The sequence below is a fragment of the Prosopis cineraria genome, unplaced genomic scaffold (genome assembly GCF_029017545.1).
Source record: "Prosopis cineraria cultivar Desert tree isolate PC_DT_omini unplaced genomic scaffold, ASM2901754v1 PC4, whole genome shotgun sequence".
Taxonomy (NCBI): Eukaryota; Viridiplantae; Streptophyta; class Magnoliopsida; order Fabales; family Fabaceae; genus Prosopis; species Prosopis cineraria.
Genome location: NW_026555335.1, coordinates 8,856,967 through 8,867,325, shown reverse-complemented (window position 1 = coordinate 8,867,325; position 10,359 = coordinate 8,856,967). Strand labels below are relative to the sequence as shown.

General features: G+C 35.0%; 1 pseudogene; it reads right to left on the bottom strand.

Annotated features, from left to right (window-relative positions):
- Nucleotides 1-1,439: 1,439 nt before the first annotated feature.
- LOC129308814 (pentatricopeptide repeat-containing protein At4g33170-like) lies at nt 1,440-8,678 on the bottom strand (annotated as a pseudogene).
- Between the last annotated feature and the right edge of the window lie 1,681 nt (nt 8,679-10,359).

Below are 10,359 nucleotides of genomic sequence, written 5' to 3'. Positions count from 1 at the left end.
TAACCTTTAATTAACTGAATCAAATCCTTGCACATACGTTGATTATATCTCTCCCCTTTTTACAATAATTCCTTCCTTTTTGCAGTGGGCGAAGAAATCAAGATGATAATCACATATTACTTTCTTGTTGTCCTAACAAGTGCACTCTTCTATAAGAGATATTCTAACATGAGTAGTTCAATTTTGTGCCTCTATAAATGAATCTCATTGCTAAGCTTCTTTGTGTGAAGATGAATGTAAGTCTAGGACTTTCATTACAAAAGGGTATTTAATTTTCTGTTATAAGTTAAGATGTTTAAAATTTTTTACGACTCATATTTGATATGTTTTGGGCAAATGTTTATGTTTTTTCATGTTTTTGATCCACGATAACATATTGTATATCTGATAAACCATATCAATAAAAACTTATCAACATCATTTAATTTTATAAATATGAGGATGCTTAATCTAGTCATTTCTTGTGATAGAAAATAAGATTTATTAGTTTAGGTATTTGATTTTTTATGATAAGTTAAGATGTCTAGAATTTTTTATAGACTATGTTTGGTCTGTTTTAGACAAATGATTATGTTTTTTCATGATTTTGATCTACGATAATATCAATGAAAACTTATCAATATCATTTAATTTTATAAATATGGAGATGCTCAATTTGGTCATTTTTTTTAAAGAGGGTCAAATGAAATGAAGCTCTCTTGTGTCTTCAAGTATTTGAAAGAATGTTTTTATAAAAAAAAAAAGTATTTAAAAGAAGGTAGTTTTATTTACAAAGAGGGTAGTATTTAAACTCAGCTAAATGTTAAAATGGTTATACTATAAAATATAATAAATGTTAAGTTATTTATTGAGTTTGATTCTATAAAATAAGTTATATATATAAAAGACCTTTGAAATTACAAGACACTTTTAACTATTTAATAATCAATAATTTACACTCTTTAATGAATTAGTTAAATTAGTTAATAGTTAATGATAATCAAAATTATATATTTTTTATCAGTATTCCAATGGGAACCTTATCAATATTCTTTAATTAAGATCATTTTTGAATTTTTTTATTAATTATAATTAAATTTTCAAAATATTTTATATTTTTTAACATGATATTTTACAAAAAGTATATTATAATACTGAACAGGAGGAGCATATCCTTTCTTTATCGGTTAAAACATTGAAAGGTGGAGATTAGATTAAAGAAGGGAAAAGGAATCCATTTATTAGTTTTCCCCTTCCAATGTTCGATGCACTGCGAACACTGCAAATCAAATTAATTAAGAAAATTTGTCTGAAGTCCATGATGTTTTGCTTTTAGGTTGTATGGATCGGACAATTTTTTTGAAATTAGTTGATAGTTGAATGACTTGATCTTAGATTTTGATTCAATCGTGGAATTTAGAGCAATCGTTTAAAGCAATATGTAAATCCAACATGTCAAGTAATATACAATTCCCTTGTCATCTAACTACAGTAAAGTACACATTGGAAAAAAAAAATGCATTAAAGTACAACAATTCCATATAGCCAATGCCATGCTCATCTTGATTTCTGGCTGGCTCACCATTTTCCATTTCTTCACAATGTATCAATAAGGTAGTACTGTCCAATAGATGTGCCTGAAAATTGATCTGATGCATACAATGCAGACTAATGCTTCTGCAGTCACAATGATAATTGCATATCTGCTGTCCCAGTTTAGTTCCTTAACTCTGTTTTTATCTATCATGCGTTGAAATAATTCAGAAATATTATATTAAACTCATTGTGAAAGTCAGTGAGTAGCAATAGACCATAAACAGTTTTGACAGGCAATCAATTGTCTGAATACTGCCCACTAAATGCAGCTATATTAAGCGTTGAGTAATTACCAAAAATGAAACGATCAAGACTCTTGCTGGGAAGATACTCACACACAAGAAGACTTTCGGGTCCTGAACAACTGCATCCTAACAATTTGACTAGGTTTTGTGTTCCACGCTGCTGATTATGCTGACTTCATTATAGAAATCTTCTGCACTATGTCTGTTGTTAAAACGCAATCTATTTACTGCAATCTCTCTTTCATAAAATTGAGTTTTATAATTTTCAACTGGTCAATATTTAATAGTCCATCCTACTTCTTCAAAGTCACCATATAAATCTCAAATTACCTAAAACAAAGCACCATTACAGAACTTGATTACTGAATATCTGAAACAACCCACAAAGAAAAAAGAGAGCAGGAGATTTACCTTAATGTGTCTACAATGAACAGGAAGATGATGGCTTTTTTTCTTGAAGGTGTAACAGTCAGATAAACTCAAAATAAACATAACCATGAGCGCAAACAATGCATCAAAACTGAAAAATAGACTTACAAAGAAACACAGTATATTCTTAACGGAAAGGGCTTTAAAGGGGAAAAAAAAAACTGACACAAACTTAATGTGAGAATCACCATTAATACTCAAAGAAATTAATGATTTAAAAGAAGCATATCCGTCAAGAATAAACTCAGGCAGATTAGCGTGAGTAGCAATTAATGATTCAAAACAGATTAATCACCGGAAATCAGTAATGAAATGATATATCAAAGCAAAATTGTTTAAGGTTTAAACCATAATGAACTCACCCAACTAACTACAACGTATCCTAGAGAACCATATATTATATGATTTAATCATATTTCACTTTCTAAAATATATCGTAAGAGCAAATGGAACATCTCCAGAAATATACTTGAGAGTAGGACTATTACAGATGAAGCTTTGGAATGTAATACCCTTCCACGCCATTGCACACCACTGTTATGTTATCGGGTACAACAGGCTTTTGGCTATTTTCTGTGGATCTCAAAACAATATCAAATCATAAGATTTAGGATGGAAGCAACTTCAGCGGTACTAAGATAGAATCAAGATGAATTTCCCAAATGCATGTTAAGGTAAGCAGTAAATAACTATTGCATACTTGATTTTTGGCTTGCATGTTTGAGATGCTGAAAAATTACAGTTGGAATTTGCTTTGCAATCTGGACAATAGTAATCTGTATGTTACAGCTCCAGCAATCAGAAACTCGACAGAGTTCTTCACTCTGCCACCACTTTGTGAACTTGGGAAAATAAACTTGGCAGAGAAAATATGTAAAGCATAATCGATACGCAAAATTGAGAAAGCAGACAATCTTATCCAATTCCCACCATCTGAATAGTGCCAAATCTTTTTGCAAATGCCACAATATTGTTTTGATTTTTGTAACTTGAAAAAAAAAAACATATCAATAATTCTACAACTTACATTTGTCTGCTAAAAATCTATTTAACAAAAAATTGAAACTATCTGGAATGAGGTAATTTGCAAAACCTTGGCACAAAGTTTGCAATAAAGTTGAGCTGAAGAATTTTAATCCTTAATCTTCTTCATGGTTTTGCAGGGCAAAGTCAGACCACAGCCAGCACAAGGTCTCATCTCGTGCATGGTATTTATTCCCAAAATGCAAATCTGCAGCTTTCCAGAATATATAAGATCAATATTTTCAAATTGACTTTGGATGGTATGAATTTAAGAACAATTACTCATCATACAATGTGCATGCATCTTGTTGTGGAATGTAGGCCATTGATTATTAGTTTAATTTAATGATCATAAATTATTTTAGTAATTTCAAAAACTTATTAATTCACAACCAAAACCCCTTCCAAATGCATAATAAATAAACCCTTAACCTTTGGTACCCTTAATTCCAGACTCTCAAATACCAGAGAAGCCTTTGATCATGAGTCAAGTCTTCGTGCATAAAGAGGTGGAAGAGGACAAGGTAAACAATGCAAGGACTGATTCGAAACAATGGATGAGCATGACAAATTGTTCCAGCACCTGCTAAATTTTGAAAAGCCTTCAATCATGAGTCAGTGCCCACTGTCCGCTGAATAACAAGTTACCAGATAACTACAATAAGTAAATAACTAAATACTGTAGCTACCTTCGCATCCTTATCAGAGGGTAATTGGGGAAAGGAGTACTACGATTGGGAACAGAATTGTGCTATCAATTTTGCCCAAATCTGTGCATCACATTCACATATCTGTATTTTGATTCATGAATTTTCATGGGGAAAGGGGGGAGGGGATTCCGAAGTTCTGACCAAGTTATTAAGCCAATTTAAAACAAGAAGTGAATGAGAATTAGGAATTAGGAAACCTATAAACAGACCGTTTATAAACATAAACAAACAAGCATCTTTTACTTGCATCCCGCTAAGCAATGAATCTATTTCTTAATTATTTTAATCTTGTTTATTTAATAACATAATAAAAATAAACAAGATTAAGATTACTTGTTTCCAAGCTGTAAAAGAACATCAGGTTGACTAAATTCCTATGAACATTTGGAGGGGTTGTTTTGAAATCTCTCTTCAGTCTTCACACAGATCATAAGATATAGAAGATCTAAATGTTCAGATCTACCATTTAGCAACCATCAAATAGATTACAGAAAGAAAAGCCTTTAACATCACCACTCTTACAATTCACTCTTTTCCTGTAAAATCTAACCAAAATATACTGGCTGAGATTCTCAATTATATGCAGGGTTATCTGATTCTGATAACATACAAAAATTGACACATAAATCTGTCCAGAGCAGACTAAGTAGCAACAGGTGTACCATCAAAACAGGCCAACACCAAATGGATTTTACAGATATAATAGACATAACATGAATATAACAATGATCTTTACAACAATACCATGAAACAATAACTTGAGCTTTCTATATTATCGACCATCAACTGGTTTTTATTTTTGAAAGTAAATCTAATTCTAAAAACAAAAAGGAGAGATTATGAAAGGGACAGACGAAACACAAACCCAAACTAATATGATAAACGTATTGTCTATGGTTCTCATGTCTGAACTAAAACAATCAATCTCCTATGTTTTGCCATCATCCATACAAAACAGCAATAATTTGAAGGTCAACACTTAATAATCAATCAATTTCTAATCATTAAATACATGCAGCCCATACTCTAGAATAGAAGATCAACTTTGGTTTATGATCTTCACTTGGAAATGGAACAATTGGAAAAATAGAATTAAAATTTACAGCACGCATACATGAAGAAGAAGGAAGACCAAACAAGTGAGTGCACGCTGAAATAGTGAAATTTCTCAAGAAGACCAGTGAAGCAGAAAGACCAACATTTCACTTCAAAACAAAAATTCAATAAGTCAGCGAGGACCCTTAAGTCAGTTAAACCACTCACAATTGAAACTCAATTTTGGCATGGTACCTCTTAATCAGAACATAATTTCAACGTGCTGTTCTCCATTCATCATATCAATACAAATACATACACATAGTAGAAGCCTCAATCATAATGGCTCATTAATATTGCAATTCCTATAATTCCACAGTCAAGCATACAGAATTTGCAACAAATGAAAGGATATCTCTGATAACTCCTACTCTAACATCTATTAAGGGAAAAGTTTACCTATCTAAAAAGAAAAGAAGCAGATCTCATTACTATGCAAGTTTTCAAGAAGAGCCATCAGAGGGAGTTTAGGCAACAGCTCTAACAGGAAGCCAGGACAACTGGACAGGTGAGTTCAGAAAGTTAGTATGAAAATAGACACTTGTCGGCGGTATGGATGCAAACGGTGAGCTGCTTGAGTCATGCCCGGAAGGACACTGTCCCTAAGAACTATTCCGGCACACCGTGGCGATGGACCGGCAGTTCTCCAGGATTAAACAAGCACTTCCTACACAATACAAGGACACAGAACAACAGTACTAACAAAAGAAACTCGGACGAAGAGAAGTCGGAGGAGGAGAAAAATGCCTCGCAAGCTCAAGAGGCTGGCCAGCTATTTAGTCCGAATACATGCCTATACATAGGCCAGATCTTGGACTCGAACATTGGGCATTCAACCACTGGAGTAAGGGCTCGGTTACACTCTCATAAAGCACATCTAAGCATCTGTCTGGAAACGTTGGGGGTTACACAAACGTAAAATACATTTAAGCTCTTGTCTGAAAACGTTGGGTAGACAAGTACATTTAGGAAATTAATCTGGTTAATGGCCAAAAAATGTTTATGGTTTGATTTTAAACTCCAAACATCCAAAAATTGAGATTTTCTGGTAAGCTAAAAAGTAATTATTTATTTTGTAAACATAATCCGGTAAAAGGAACCCAATGCCTCTTGAACTTGCGCGCAGGGGGGTGAATTGGCTGATTTCAACTGCGATTGCCTTAAGCTGGCTTGTTTTGTGCGTGCGAGCCCACTTCTCCTCCAAGCCCATTTTACTAGCCTACTTCATTCCTCAGTATTTATACACTAGGAGAGTTCTTCATTTAGGCAATGTGCGACTTTTGACACACATACTTTTGACACACACACAACAACACTATCATCACCAATAGTCAACAGCAGAACCCACTTTTGAAGTGATGAAATTGATTTGCATCACTCAACTTAACCTTTTGCTGAAAAACCATATTTGATTGCATTAAGGCAATCTCCACACACTGTAAGTTATTTAATTACCTGTATGGTGGTGGATGGCAAAGTACATATGAGCCCATAAGTGATTGCTAGCATGTCACTTTAATATAGTGCATGATCTTTTTCCTCTACTATATCAACAACTAAAAACTCAATATCAAGAACATATCTCCCTTCTTCAATCTTCTTTTTCAAATACTCAAACCTATCACATACCAAATCATCCTTTTCTTGTGTTCTTCACATCTACCTAACTAAATCCTGGGTCCTTCTTAACATTAGTCCTTTTCATCATATTTCTAGCTCTTGTCACCTTGTCCCATTGGTTAGCAGCAGCATATACATGGGATAAAAGAACATAAGCTACTGAATCAGATGGCTCCAATGAGAAAAGCTTTTCAGCCACACGTTCTCCATCTCTTCATCTCCTTGCAGCCTACAAGCATTAAGCAGTATCCTATGCATAGAAGCAGAATCTTGAGAGGGCACGATAGTATCACCTTTTCAGCTTCTTGAATATGTCCTGCACGACTAAGGGCATCAGCAAGACAAGAATAATGTTCAACCTCAGGCTTAATGACATAATCTTTCTGCATGGAATAAAAATTTTCATACACTTCTGGTATTAAACTAGAATGACTATAAGCAGAAAGGACTCCAATAAAAGTAACTCTATCTGGCATCACACCCTTAGGTTTCATTTCCTTGAAAAGGTAGAGGGCCTCTTTAGCTTTTCCATGTTGAGCTAATCATACCAACATCGCAATCCATAAGGCAATACTCCTCATTTTCATTCTTTTAAATAAGCCATATGCATCTTCTATGTTCCCACACTTGGCATACATGTCAACAAGTGCCGTCATGACATAAGGGTGGGAAGCACAATTCAACTTTATAACATTTGCCTGAATCTGTTTCCCCTGTTGGAATGCAGCCAAAAGCGAACTCGCCTTAATAAGGGTGGCAAACATATACTCATCAGGTTGCACCCTAGCAAGCCTCATCTGATGGTATATGAAAGTAGCATGTTCCTCATCTCCATTTTCCACACATCCTGAAATCATAGTAGTCCATGCAACATCATTAGGCGTAGGAATCTCATTGAAAGTTCTTTGCACTTATCCCAAATCTCCACATTTTCGATACATGCCTAGAATACCACTAATGACATGAAAATATAAATTGAACCCCCTCTTTATTACAACAGCATGAATTTGTTTCCCTTCTTCAAGCCCCACCAAGCAAGCAGAGGCTTTGGCTACATTTGCCAAAGTAATTTCATCCACCCTCTCTCCTCTATTATGGAGCGGACTAAAGAGCCTCAAAGCTTTGTGGTTGTTGTTGCTCATAATGTATCCACACATCATGGCATTTCAAGTTGCCAAATCAAACTAATCCTGGTCTTCAAGAAGTAACTCAGCTTCCTCCATCATTCCACTTTTAGAATAGACATCAATTAGCGATGTTGAAACAAAGGAATCACTGATAATACCAGTTTTAATTGAATGAACATGTATCTGTTCGCCAAGATAGAACCCCTCTTTAAGAGAGGAGCAGGCCCTCAAAACACTTGCAGACACATGCAAAACCTCTAAAGCCCAGGAATAACCTGAGACTAGACACATCTTAAAGACAGGGGCCAGAGTATGATGGCTAGTTAAGACAACAGATTTACTGAGAAGGCGGACAAGGTAAAAACCCACTTGAATATTCTCAGGCTCGGCATGTCTAGCATCCGCATATGTAGCGAGAATGGCATTCTAGGTAACAAGGTCTCATTCAGGCAATACATCAAAAAGCCGACGTGCTAATAGCAGTGACCTACATTTGCTGTACGTGGTGATGAGATTATTGATTAAAAAATGATCCGGGTATTGTTTTTCTTTGAGTATACGCGCATGTGCACATTTTCCGAGTTGCAAGTTGGAGGTGGTAATGGCGCTGCGAAGAAATGAAGACCATATAGAAGAGGATGAAGAACATGACGAAAATCGCAACGACCTAAGAAGGCCATACTTGTAAGTGGGTAGAAAGGGAACGGCAACTGTTCTATTAAGGGGTGGCCGATGCGTTGTTGAAGTTCATTCCCGATCGTGTGTTGGCATCAAACATCTAATTTTGCTACAGTTCACTATTTTGCCCTTTTTGGGTATTGAATATCGTTCAACTTCATTCAACCTTACTGCATTTGTAAAAGACTGGCTAAGAAAAATAATTTACAATGGCAATAGCAAAGTTTGCCTGGCCTAGCGGTGCATGATTTGAACGTGCCCAGCCATATATCAGTATATAAGCGGGATGAAGCCTAACCTTGTTAATGAAAAAGCAACCCACTTTATACATCTATAAAAAAATCGGCTAATTCGAAACAATTCCATTGCCAGGTGCCCAAAAAACCAAATTAGGGAATAGGTAAAAAGGACTATGGAATAAAGTTTTCCACTTACTTGAGAGAAAGAAAGTCGAAATAACATTTCTTTATGGTTCTTTTTAACAATTTCCCCAAACAAATTAGACTTTAGAAGCAGGGAAGGGTGAGGGTTTGGGACTTGCCTTCTCCCCCTTTTTTTCCTCTCCACTTTCACTTTTCATTTTAATTTTTAAGATTCTTTGCTTGGTTGGTCATGGCTCTAGCATTCCTATTGATTATGAGCTCTGGTGGAAACTGGTTAACATTGAACTCTCTCATAGAATCAATGTTAAGAAGGTCTCGGCTTTTTAGCATGATAAAGGAAAGTTGGTAAAGGAGATAACATAACATTTTGGTATGATAAGTAGGCTTTCCTGTCTAACCCTCTTGTTAAGCATGCCTTCCATAGTACCGATCCTATTTTTCATGCTAGAGTCTTGGATTGTTGCAAGTCCGTTAGTTGTTGGAATTTTGATATTTTACAATACTACCTCCACCTTGATGCAATTAAGCATATTGCTCTAGCGCAACCTCCTAATAAACATGGTGAAGATGACATTCTTCTATGGAAGCCCTCTTTTGATGGTAACTTCTATGTCAAATCTGCTTATAAAGCAATGGAGACTTGTCAAATTCAAGAAAACTCATATATCTGGTCCAGGATTTAGAAATGACCTACTTATGAAAAAAAAATTAAACACTTCCTCTGAAAAGCTGTTTAGGATTGTCTCTATATCAATGTCACACTCTCTAATAGAAATACTCCTTAGCAATGTACTTGCCTTCTTGATTGTAACTCTTCTGACTCTTCTATTCATATATTTACAAGACTGTAAGGATGAGAATAAGGTTTGGGAAAAAATTAGTCAACCCTACAAAGCGTAATACTTTTTTTCTTTTTCTATGCAAGATTAGATCATTTGGAATGCTAAAAACGAAGCAAGAAGCATATCTACAAGAAGACTGCCTTGGCAAAAACTTTTTGCCCATGCTTGTTAGAACATATGGAAAGCCAAATGCAAGAAAGCCTATTATGAAGATATTGTCTTGGATAACAACATTGCCTTCTCCTGCTCTCAACAATTATCAATATCCTAAAGTTTTGATCCAAACTCGTACTTTTGAACAGAATCAACACCAGACATGAAGCTAGATGGAATTCACCAAATCCTGGGTGGGCTAGACTTGACGTTGATGGTTCGGTCAACCTTAATGGTGTAGCTGCTTATAGAGGCCTTATCAAAGATGATAAGGGTAATTAGATTAAGGGTTTTTTCAAAAATCTTGGTTATCAACCTAGCACAGCAGCTGAACTTATAGAGATATTGGAAAGACTAAACCTTTATTGGCATGTTAAGATTCCCAGAGTTAATGTTTTCTCATATTTTATGAAAGTTCTATCTTTCATTGAATGCAACTCCTCTCATAGCCACCTTCTATCAACAATTATCAGGAACAT